This window comes from Balearica regulorum, chromosome 3, assembly GCF_011004875.1.
Source record: "Balearica regulorum gibbericeps isolate bBalReg1 chromosome 3, bBalReg1.pri, whole genome shotgun sequence".
Taxonomy (NCBI): Eukaryota; Metazoa; Chordata; class Aves; order Gruiformes; family Gruidae; genus Balearica; species Balearica regulorum.
This window is the reverse complement of record NC_046186.1, coordinates 15,975,174-15,987,625: the sequence shown is the minus strand read 5'-3', so window position 1 is coordinate 15,987,625 and position 12,452 is coordinate 15,975,174. Positions and strand designations below refer to the sequence as shown.

At 37.3% G+C, this 12,452-nt stretch overlaps 1 protein-coding gene across 3 annotated transcripts in view; it reads left to right on the top strand.

The window, feature by feature from the left end:
• Positions 1-12,452, top strand: part of GREB1 (growth regulating estrogen receptor binding 1) — a 108,044-nt gene that overhangs the window by 32,618 nt on the left and 62,974 nt on the right. Inside the window, exon 1 of one of the 3 annotated variants that reach the window (XM_075750611.1) lies at positions 9,792-9,972. The exons of the other annotated variants lie outside the window; for them this stretch is intronic. The gene's annotated coding sequence lies outside the window, so the exon portion shown is untranslated. Of the gene's footprint in view, positions 1-9,791; positions 9,973-12,452 lie in introns of those variants that run through there. 3 annotated transcript variants of the gene reach the window in all.

The window sequence follows — 12,452 nt, the reverse complement described above, 5'->3', positions numbered from 1 at the left end:
TTCCTGGTTGCACAGCAGACCAACTCTTTTCTTCTTCTGTATAAACAAATGTCCTCATAAAATATTTTCATGATGTTGTTTATGATTTTTATCCTTGTATCTTAGTCTGTGCTTTGAACTTCTGAAAATCTTGTTAACTTGAGGCTATAACTTCAGGTTATGTCCCTTGTTTCACTTCTGTTCCAGCGTTCTCAAACTTTGGAAAACATACCCTGTAGATTCCTGTAAAAAAAAGAAGATTCTTCTCTCTAAGTGCCTAGGATACAAGGTATGTTTTGCGTACCTTTTGTTGGGATAATTACGTGGTCAGCTTTCCCCTAACAACTGTTCTGTCTATTCATCGCTTTTACATTACTGACTCATTTCACACAGATTCAGCAATTCATTTCAGCAGGCAGACCCACTCCTTTCTGATGTATGTTGCATCAGCAGCTGCATACTGACCAACTCCCACTGGTTCTGTATACAAGATCTCTTATACATAACCTCCATGCTCATCGCCCATTCTTGGCATTCCTGTTCTGGGTACTGATCAAACACAATAGACCCCTGTGTTCTTGTTCATCCTTTCTCCTTCTCCTCTGGAACTTCTGCTCCATGCCCATATCCAAAGCAGGGAGGCCTCTTTTACTTTCTCATTCCATTACTGAATATCAGGTAAACATCATCTTCTATGTGGTGTTTTCAACCCCAAAGCAAAGTCAGAGATGGGCACTGCAGCATCCTAGACTTCATTTTAGATATGACCCTATCCAGCATCCCAGAGAAATTTTGTTCATGAATGCACTACAGTTACGGGGCAAGTATGTTTGGCTGGTATCAATAAAATTATACCTCTTTAAAATGTGAATTTTCTGGCTTGTGTTATCATTGACCTGGTAAATTATTAGAAGTGACTCTTCCTAAAATCATATGCTTTCACACACATGCATATGTCTTTCTTGCAGTGTTTGTTTTCCTTTTGGATTTCTCTAAACTTTGGCTGTCAATACAGACTTTTAAGTGTCATCTTCTCAGGTTAATGTGTTTAAGGTACACAGTTGTACAGTGCTGATAGGAAATCAGACAGTGATTTCTGTGTTCTCTAGCTGAATGATTTTGTACCCTACTTGAAAATGACATGACTGAGGTCTTCCATATTTGGCGTAAAGTATAGAACATTGATAAAACTTCTAGTTCACTTCCATAGTAACAGAAAAAACATACCAGTCACTCTCCTAGAGCATTATTTACTGCTTTCTGTACCGTTTCTTTTTCACATTCTTTCATACAGTGCCTGCATCTAAAATTTAAGTAAAGAATAGAATAAACTGTTTCAGTTGGAAGGGACCTACAACTGTCACCTAGTCCAACTGCCTGACCACTTCAGGGCTGACCAAGAGTTAAAGCATGTTGTTAAGATCATTGTCCAAATGCCTTTTAAACACTGAGTATATATAGAGTATATATTTTCAAAAATTACCAAATAAACAATGAAAGCTTTCCATTAATATGTAAATTGTTTTGCGTGAAAAGTCTAAATCACTTAAATCTCCAAGAGATTCCTCAGTAGGCTTTAAAATTCAATTTTAGAATAACCACAAGGTGTAGTTTTAAGATTGAAAAGTGTTATTTAAAGATTTTTCTTAGCTTGTAGAAAAAGATCCTCTCACTACCATCCCTAGCCATGTGTTTCTGGTCCTTTTAATTTGCATATATTAATGGCCATACACTTTATGCATAGCTAGATGACGAATCTGATCTAGCCAAACATAACCCTTCAAAAATTACTAATTTTCAACCATGTCAGCTCAGATCTCTGCCACTGAACACCAGAGAGGGAATATAAGATTAAGAGTGAGAGACATTCCTTTTCAGCTGTAACCAGAGTTCAGAGCTTGAGCCAGTCATGAAACTGTATCCTGAGAGTGAAGAGTGAAAATGAAGTTTCACAACCTGTACCGAAAAATAATCTCTTTTCATTGTTCAGTGTATCCTGCATACGAAGGTTATACAGAACGTTAATTCAACTGAGAGCCTACATAAATTCTTAATTTTACTAATCTCAGTGATACTCAACTGAGTTTAAAATGAAGCACATACCTGAATGTTTCATAACTCGGAGCGGTAGGAAAAAGAAAATTCAATTTTCAGAATAATTGCTTTCATCTTCTGAAGTGATGTACTGCAATTTGTGACCTAAGGAAACGTTTGATAAATATACCTTTACCAGAAATAAATGTTCTCTGTACATGTACTCTAGATGAATCTTGAAAAGATGCAGTGTTTGTTTAAACATGATACAATACTTGTTTCTTTGTATATCCGACAGTATATTGAACATAATCTCTCAAATTTTGTTTTTGTTTCCTGTCCTTTTATTCAGAAGATACAGAGTACCAACACAGAGATAATATTGCTACATATCTAATTTCTGTTTTCCTGTTAATCTTTTCTTCTGTTAGCAAAATGAAGTACCCACAGTATACACTTTATGCTTTCTTTAGTGATTTTGTTATCTATATAATGCAAAAGGACACCCTCATTTCTTTAAAACCCTTCACCTTCAGTCCTTCCAAAAACCTGCAACAAAATCGTTGACGTTAATGCTTCAGACTGATAGATTGATATGTGCCTGGCCAGGAGCACCATGACCCAGTACAGCACTTCTGTATTAATATGACATAAAGTCAGACCATTTATCATTTAGTGTAGCCAGCACACAAATTAGAGAATAGCTTGCCAGAGTATATTGTGGTCTCATTACTTTGTTTTTGCCATAGTTGCAGAACAGATATCTTTGAAACCTTCCTGTGCTCTACTGTGACAGGAGAGTGTTCATGTCATGGCGACCCGACTGAGTTGTTCAGTTGCATACGGTGCTGACTCAGGAGCCTTAAGTGTCCTAACCAATTCTCCAAGCAGCAGGCTCTTCTAAATCAAAAGAAGGAAAACTCTGTAAAGATATAATCACTGGCAGTTACCACAGGTGTAAGATGTTCAGCACTGCAACCAGAATATGAAACTTTGGGAGTAATTTGCTGGATGTCACTGGGGAGCACGTGCTTTCATTACGGTACAGTATATTTTTTACTACATTGCTAATATTTCCGTGCTGAAAAATACTGTTACTGTTTAATGAAAACATTAGCATATCATAAGAGAACCCACTCACACTGCCTTATATTGGTTACTGTTCAAATATTGTAGTTGAGGGACATTTTACAGCTAATATTCATGTTTTAAGTACATGCATTTGTCTGCATTTTGTGTACCTCCTGCCTTGTCAGTTATTTGCTGTCTTTGGGGTGAGTGATTTCTTCTCAGGAAAATTTTGAAATAATAAAAATAAATGCAGACAACTTGAATTTTTAAACCCTTAAAATAGCTCAAATCTCAAACTGCTAAGTTCAGTTTCTTAAATTGATAAAATTTGACCTTTTTAGTGGTTCTTTAGTTAAAGATGCTTGTTCAATGCTTTTGGATTGCATATTATGTTTGTGAATATTTCTTATTTAATGTATTTTCAACGTATAATACATGCACAACTGATCTCCTGATTGCGAATACCGTGATGTTGAGTTTTATTTTGCAACATAATACATGTATTTGCTATTCACAGATAGTGAAGCGTATTTTAAACTACTCGCATTATATCTCTGTCCACCCTTTGTTCACTGGATGGAAAACAGGATCCGGATATGGCATAGTGTGTTGTGCTCTGTCAGAAGAAATCAGCACAGATCTCTTTCAAGCAGTGAGGCCCTTTTCTGTGAATGAGGTGAAGCCTCTAAACCTGTGCACTTTGTGTGTATCCTTGGAGAATCACCACAGAGATTGTCTGGCTCTGCCTCTGCTGCTCTGAAAGAGACAGCTCCAAAGTGTCTTTAAGTGCTACATCCCGGTCTCTGTGTGTGCATGTGGCTGCCCCGCAGACCACTGCTGCACTGCTTCCAGGAATGAGCCTAGAGGGGTAGGCTTAGGGTGGAGAAAAAAACAGTCCGGTTTTGAGGATGGCTCAAAAGCTAACTTGTACAATCAGTGTAGGATTACTATTTGTATATTCATTTCGGATTCTGAAAAGATTCTCAGAAACAGCACCAGTAACCAGAAGAAAGAGTAATGTTGATTTCTTAGAATTTTCTTTGGAAAACTTGCATTTTAGATAGATAATCTCTCTCCTCCTGGCTTGCCAGTCTGCTTCCTACTGCTTTAAGATCTCAAGTGCTGCTGTGCTCAAAGGAGCAGATATATGAGACAATTCTTGGAAAGAGAGTTGTATCTGTTCCCTGGGTAATAGCGAGAAAGCCTTTGCGCTTACGGAGCTGGGAAAGGGAATGACCTAGAGCTGTACAACTTAGGGATCATTTTTTACTAATTTTCCACTTACCACTTTGATCACCATGTTCTAGCGTTGATTTGTGGCACCTCCTTCCCTCCCTTTCTCCTCCCTCTACTTGGCTTCTTCCTGCTGCTTAACAAGCTCAATTGGTTTTATGTATGTAATTCTTTTTTTAAGAGAGTTTGAAGGTGGTCTCTAAAAGAATTGCTTTCATCCAAAGCCAGGAGCTGATCAAAGCAACACACAAAAGCCGAATGGGAGCCAAGGCAGAGTTGCCTGACCAGCCGTAGGGTCAGGGTTCTGTGCTGGAGAAATAGTAAAGCATATCAGCTGAACTGTGCTGGAAGCTGCTGATAAGGGATTTTCTCTCCGGTAACACCTGCAAAGTTTATGAGATCCTGCAGGAAAATCAAAGAAATCTGCATCAGAATACGTTGTTTCCTGCAGAGAGGAATGTGAAAGCATTTACAGGATGAAGTGCCATTGCCTAAATGTATTTATTGCCATATCATATATTAGGCTCAGTCTGCACTATTATTACAACACTGGACTATCACCCAGTTCTACATTTACTTTTATGAAGTGGCTCCTTAGCCCAGTTGTCAGGATAATAAGGAATGACATGTATGATTGTCTATGAAAAGAAGATTCACGCTAAATCAAAAAAGCAAGTAAATGAAAATCAGTGTTATCATTAAATCTGAAAATAGATTTCCAGTGAAAATTATAATGCAGAAACAAGTTAATAATAGATATTCAGTCATCTATAAAAACTCTAATTAAGATTTCTTCCAAATTCTTTTGCAGATACAGATTTTTATCAGGCATTGGTCCCAACAGTGATTATGATTTTTTAAAAATTTGAGTAGTAATCCAATGTATGACTGTTCACAAATGGCTTTCTACTATGACCAGTTTGAACTTTGTCTTCCATTTTTTCTTCTGTATTAAGATAAGCTAAATAGGGTGCCATTTTTAAACAAATCACTACTTCAAATGTCTCAGAAAAATTCAAGTCTGGCTTGAGAGTAGGCATAAAAGTTTCCAGGGTGAAGGAAGTTTAAGTTTTCTGTAGTCGTAAAGGAAGACTAAGCTATGTCTTAAAACCAAAACAGCCTTTCATCCTTAAATCATTAAAGGAATCTGGTTGCAATTGGAGTTTTCTGTTTCCCCAGAAAACTACAATGTCGGCTGTTGCAGCTTAGATTCCTTGTCACTAAATTGCCAACATGCCTTAGTCCGGATCTCCAAGCATAGTTGTATATTTTAATGGGTTTATGACAAGTTGGATTGCTTTGGATTTAGTCAAGCTTTATTTTTTTGGTTCAAAGTAAAGTTGAGTTTGTATGAGAAGTTTAAAAATAAGGGGGTTTTTTGTAGACATATTGAGAGATTAATTTTTTTTTTTTTCTGTAGAAAATACTGATTTGCTATTTTTGCTGCTGTTCCAACATGAATTGTAGCATTTTCACTGAAAAATGAACACTTTGTCCTCAAAAGTAATGCTTGTTGGCTTGCAGTTGAAAAATTACAGCAAAAATAAGAACATACTTGTTTTTAGCTGAAGTTCTCTTTCTGGTGGCCAAAATGGATGTGAAATAATTTCATATTAAGAATAATCCATTAAATAATTTGATTTATTATCTGTCTGAAGGAAAAAAGAAAGCAACAGCTTTTTAATAGTGTTTTTATTGAGGTGGTTTGACTTTGATTTGTCCAAGTCTGTTTTTAACCCTTTTGATATGAATCTATATGATCTTTTCCCAAGGGCACAGAGGGCAGTTAACAAATGGGCTTGATTTTTCAGTAGGTGCGGAAAATTGCATATATTTGATTTCATTGCAAAGGTGTCCATATTAATCTCTGCAGCAATCTCCTGAGAATAAAGACATCTCACTATTATTTGCTTCTGAAGTGAGTGAGAGAACTGATTTCAGTGATTAATAGAAGCAATTTTGCTTGGGATATAAAGTTGCGGAAAAACCCAGTGATGTCTTCCCACTTCCCGCTCTTCCCAGTGCACTTGAAATCTTGGCACTTTTCGATCTGTGCTCTCGTTCCAACATCCTGTTGCTTGGAAACACAAGTCAGCAGAGGAAATCATCTCACTGTTCATGCAGGAGAAATCTTGTGTCTGTAGTCAGCTTGATCTTCAAAGTCAAAAGAAGATGTCAGATGAAAATTAAAAGCAAACACAAAAGAAAAAAGCGGTAGAGAGATCTGAGTAGTCTTCTTGCAGTATAGTCTCTTTATGGAAACAGTAGCAAAATTGTTCTTGGCTGGATAAAGATGGTAGGATTATGTTCTCTGTGACCTGTCATCAACCTTAATCAGAGTGTCTGTGTTTAATCATGAACTACTTTCCAATGTGGCATTATTAGGAAACTATTAAGTTTAATCTGGTCTGGTCTGTAGATAACATTTCTAATAGAGTTCCACAGGGGATATATGAGTTCTAAGATCTGGTAACAGAAAAGGAGCTGGAACTTCTGGCAAAGGTAACTGTGGTTTAAGTTAAAGCTTTTATGTTGCCTTTAAAATGTAATGGCTGAGTGGGGTCTACTGAATTGCCATAACTTTATTCATATATGAAACACAGAATGAATAGAGACTTTTAAATGATCTGACAGCTTTATTACTGTGGAATAAAGTACTTCACTGAAGAAGTGGATTTCAATCAGCAGGTCCATAAGTGACTACTGCTTTTAATCTTGTTAGTACTATGGAGTTGAGCTCAGCAGAGTATCATAATTTCATTTCTCAGTAACTTTCGAAGCTGCAAAATTTCTCTTTCTGAGTAAGACTAACAGCAGAAAATCGAACCCTTTTTGAAGATTTTGATGACACCCGTAGGAATAGTAAAACATTGGTCTGGAAGTGATCTCTAATAAGGAAATGTATTTAAATGTTTCCCACACTCCCGTATATCACAAACATCAGTCTTCTGAGCCCTTTTTTCCTCTCTCTTACTGCCAAGTCATCCTCGCAGAATATTCTGAGGAAACAGATTTAACTTGCAGAAACTAATATTTTTTGCAGAAATTGGCAATAGTCCACCTATTTACTATGGCTGTAGGTGGCTTTGTACCAACAAATAAAAAACTTGGTACATTACTTCTAAAAGAGATAATTTTGTGGTGCATGAACAACCAAATTTCCTTCTGAAAGAATAAGTTTGTCTTTGCCCATATGAACTATGGCTGTATTAGAAAATTAAACAGTTGCAGGAAAAATTCCTGTGTGCCAGAAATAAATTTTCTGTTGCAATGTCTTGGCATGGCTCTGGTGCTAGCACTCACTCTCTGCAGCAATTCCTGGGCATGCTTCAGAAGTTATGATGGGCCAGTGACCATTCCCAAAAGGAATTTTGGATAGAGTAACCTTGTTTGGAGGCTAGTGATAAAGACATAAGCTACAATACTATGCTGAGTCTGGTGGGAGGGCGAATATCAGTAAGAGTCTCTCTTAGTTCTCCTGAATCAAGAATTCCATATAACCTGTGGGAACAGATTTACCACACGGTATCACTTTTACACAAAACAAATGTTAATACAGAAGATTGAAAATAATTTATTCTTCCAAATCCAAAGCTAAAGAAAGCACTGTCTATAAATACAGATAGCTTTGTGGAAATAAAAGAGTAAAACAAGATTACACAGTCTTGTGACTGAACTGAATCCATGAGGAAGATCTTACAGTCTGCATCACTACCATTGAAGAGAATCAGTTTTGGGCTGTGTCCAAATTTACTTTTCTTCTTATAGTTATATTTACATACAAGTCCCTGCCCTAGGATTTCCTTCTTCTTAATCAGATTGTTGTTTTTAACACAGGTTTTCAGTAATTATTAGAGACTTTACCAAACTTTAGAAATATTGATGGATTTTGGATGTTGCTGGATGGACTTATGTTCAAAGAGCAAAAGGATCACATTAAAAGGATCACACTAACAACTTTTCCGGTGCTGATCTGTGAACAAATTGCTAACCTGTCGTAAAGAATGCTTTCTCCTCCCATGCAAATTTTAAGAGATAACCTTTTGGATACCCAAATCCATAGTTTATCCAAACAAAACCCTTCATTTTATGCAAGTGGTGAACTAACTGCCTCTTGCCATAGCGATAACAAATTATTTTGGAATAACAGTGAGCTTGGAAACATCTTATCATTCTCCTCTTAGAAATGACACAATAGAAATTACTCTGTTAGGCCATTTCAAAAGTATGAAAGCTGGCTGCTTCAAGTGGGAAAATGTATGCATTGCTATACTGTTTTACTGGAAGGATTAATATATTAAAGCATTAATGTCAATTATATTTTAGAATGCAAAAATTTACAGCTTAGTATGAAATTTTTCCTCCTGTAATAATTTGTAAGTCATATCTAAGATTTAATTTGTTAGTAATTGACTGTGTATTCCTAATTTCCCACTTAGATGCTGTGACTATTTTTTCAAGCCTTAACACAGCCCACATATATTCTTTACTTTACTTAGTTTCTGCTGAAAGCAGTCTTTCTTTATCAGTCTATTTCAATGGGAGTCATCACAAGCCCTAGATTAATTACCATGCTCTGAAGTTCATAGTTTTCCTTAGGATATCCAGTCTGTCCTAGGTATAGGATAATTATTGTCCAGAATTGCTGTGCTGGAGCTTCAGTCTTCACAAAATCTTAATACTCCTCACTGATCTTTATCACAGACAACTGCACCAAAAAAGTCACGAGTGTGTTATTGTCTTTGTTCCACTGTGCAAAAGAAATCCCTCCAAGATCCAGGTGATGGGACTGCATGTTGTCCTGCTGCTGGCAGTGGCTCTGTGTTATATTGTGACCAGTCAGTGTCAGGGCTCTCATGGTAGGTACTGCCCTCGTGGCTGAGAGGGAACTCCCTTCCTAAACCAGAGCAGCTGGAGTACAGGGTCATAGCAGGATAGTGCAGGTTTTCTTCAAAACCCGACTTTTTCAACTGCTGTTGAACTTCAAGTTGACTCTATATGCGACAGAAAATCCCTGTTTTTCCTAGTCACATAACCTCTGTTTACCACAGGAATCCTCACAGTTCCTTGTTTGGAATTTGAGGGCTGTTCTCTTCAGTGACTAACACTCTTCTTCTCTCATTTTCAAATGCCTGGACTTGGCATCTCTCTTCTTTAGCAGCATTAGCCCTGCGTTTCTAAGACATTGGCCTGACCAGCTTCATTTGTATCTGTATTGTTTCTTAGGCTCACAAGTTCCTCAGAGTGGTTTTCTTCTTTTTGTCATGGTTTTAAGCAGCTCTTCCAGGCCTAGGCCTTTCCCTTTTGTCTCCCCTTTGTATTGGCAAGTGTTTTTCTCTGCATGCTTTCCATGGAAACTGGCAGTGCGATAGGGAGGTGCCCTTTGATTTATCAGTAGTTGGAGTTGAGGGCTATCCTTCTTTTTCACTGTGTGGTTTTTTTTGTTGTTGGGGTTGGTTTTTTTTAATAGATCTGGTCACTGTCTATGTTCATGGCTTGGAATTTCACAAGCGTTTGAAAGTTTAGCCTGTGCCACCCACTTGTATCCAAGAGAGACATAAATCTGGGCTGGGAACGCTGAGTTCATTGAAGCAGGAAAATAGGACTCAAAGCCTTTGCTTCCTGGTGCCACGGAGTCAGCAATTTACAATTCAGGTACCACAGTCTGAGCAGCTTTAAAGAAAAAAGGGGATGACAACCATTGTAGAGTTAGTGAGAAACAGCTTCTCCCTTGCGTGCTTCGTAGAAGTAATTTCTCCTCCTGCCACTGAGAGTCACTGAGACTCTGAATGACAAAGGTTGATGCTGGCAAGAAAGCTTCTGCAGTGCCCATTTTCTGGTTCCGGTGGTGTGTGTTTGATGATGAAAATGACTATAAAATACTTATCACATCTTCCAAAGTATGTTCCTGGATTTATGATTGTGTTTCGCTCTGTGATTGTAAGATCCCACAGGTACGTTAGAGCTTGCCAGGTGTGCAAATCCAGAAAGCATATTTTGGTTTCATTTTACAAATCCATTAGCATAATTAAATTAGCACCCCAATGGATAAAAAAACCCCAAATATGCTTATGTTGTAAAAGATTCCAAGACCCGCCTCTTGCACAAATAACTTAATCTTAACTGATTCCTTCTCTGTAACATCCTATCAATAAGATGCTGGTTTCTGGCATCCTAGGGTTAAATACAGGGTTTCTGTTTTGCCCACTAGTGGGCTCTACAAACCCTGAGCAACTAAGTTAAATCCCTGTAAATGGTATATCTATTTCTGTTCCTAATAAACGGTGCAGAATAGTAGCTGATTGTGTCTATGGAATAGAGTTTATAAACAGAAATATTACAGGGTTTTCTCATTCATCACAATTAGATCCAGGTAGCGATCAGTAGAGCACATAAGCCTTCATTGCATAAAGCAGTCTGCCTGCCTATTCATCTGAAAATGCTTTTGAGTTGTCTCAGAATGTTTTGTCTAATCCGGATGAATTGAAAAACTTCCCATTTTTCATGTGCTTTAATGAAGCTTTACAAGAAGTAAATAAGTTTGAAAATCAGCTAGACCAGTCTACTTTGCATGGTCATGTTGAGAACAGTTGAGACCAGGTAAAATCCAGCCCTTTGTAAGACAAGCCTCTGCCACTGCAGTCGAACTTCTGGATGTTCCCTTTGTGCTGTATCAGTGATTTTTTTTTTTAAGTGCAAAAACTCTCTTGGATGTTATATGAATTTTTTGTGGTTTGGCTCTGTATTTAAATAAAGCAGTCTATGTAAGAAAGTGCGTGGAATGGATGATAGCTGAATGCTGTTCCATGCCTGAAGGTGTAATTTTGGATGTTAACATGTTGAGAGCATGTTCATGCAGTTTTATTTCTCTTTAGTCTGGACTTTCAAAATTGTGATGAATAGTCACGTAGAACCATATTGTACCTGCCCCTGAAAATGCAGAGATGGGTCCTTGAGCCTGCAAATGCCTCCAACCTAAGAAGAAAAAATGTTAGTTCATAATATGGGAAGGAATGTAATGAACAAAGAATTAAATAGGTATCTGTCAGGTATCTTGGTAATTATTTGTCCTTGTTACATTAAACATAAATGTAACAAAATGTAACAAAATAAATGTAACAAAAATAAATAATTATCAAGATACCTGACAATCTTATAATGGTTGAAAGATGGATTAGAACTAGAATGAAACAGCTTCTAGTGCTATTGTGTAGAAACAGCATTAGTATAATTCATTTCAGAGCTTGACCTTGGGTTTCCTGCATACACATCTGACAAAGCTTTTTGAGTACAATACTGATGTCAGGCTTTCCTCATTGTCTTCAGCTGCATTTGTAGCAGTACTTGGAAGAAGAGGAGCCAGACAGTTCCTATCAATGAGGAAAGGGAGTTTTTATCTGCTTTCTGTGGTGGAAGAGAAGATGCATCCTCACTTCTATATTAGCACTGAACATCGCTAACAGGCTTTGCATTTACCCTTCCCCAAATGGATGCATCAGTACTACTCACCGCTTCAGTTTTTCTGATTGATTTTGTGTATATATGTGAATATTTTTTCAGTAGTGCCTGCTTTTAATCTAGATTATGTACTTAAATGCTGCCTGCATTGTTTTTTAATTCTTACTGTGCTTCTATTAATGTTATGTATAGCATCAATATAGTATTAACTGCATTATATATATAATATTAACATGATACAAACAAGTATATAAAAATATGATTTTATATATAAAATATGCTTTACAAAGACATAAAAAGATATCAAAGTCATCAACTTTTTATCTTGTTCCTTTCAAACCCCCTTTTCCATCAAGAGCAGTATGCAGTTTCACAGTAGTTTTCCTTTTGCTTGACTGATTCCTACAGGATGCTTCCCAACAGGCTCATTTCCCAAGCAGTTCCCAGTGCTGAGGAGGGGCTGTTCAGTGTTTAGGAATTACTGCCACAAACAGGAAGCATTTCATGCTTTCTATTCACAGTTACTTGAGGAGGGAAAAGACATGGGGCCCAGGGCAAGAGCTACTTTGTAATAGGAAAAGAAAGCTGACATGGCTTTTGGTTATACCAGTTCATTGTGTTCACAGTGGAAAGCAGGCGGCAGTTAAGTACGTGGGATATTCAGCTGAAATAGACTG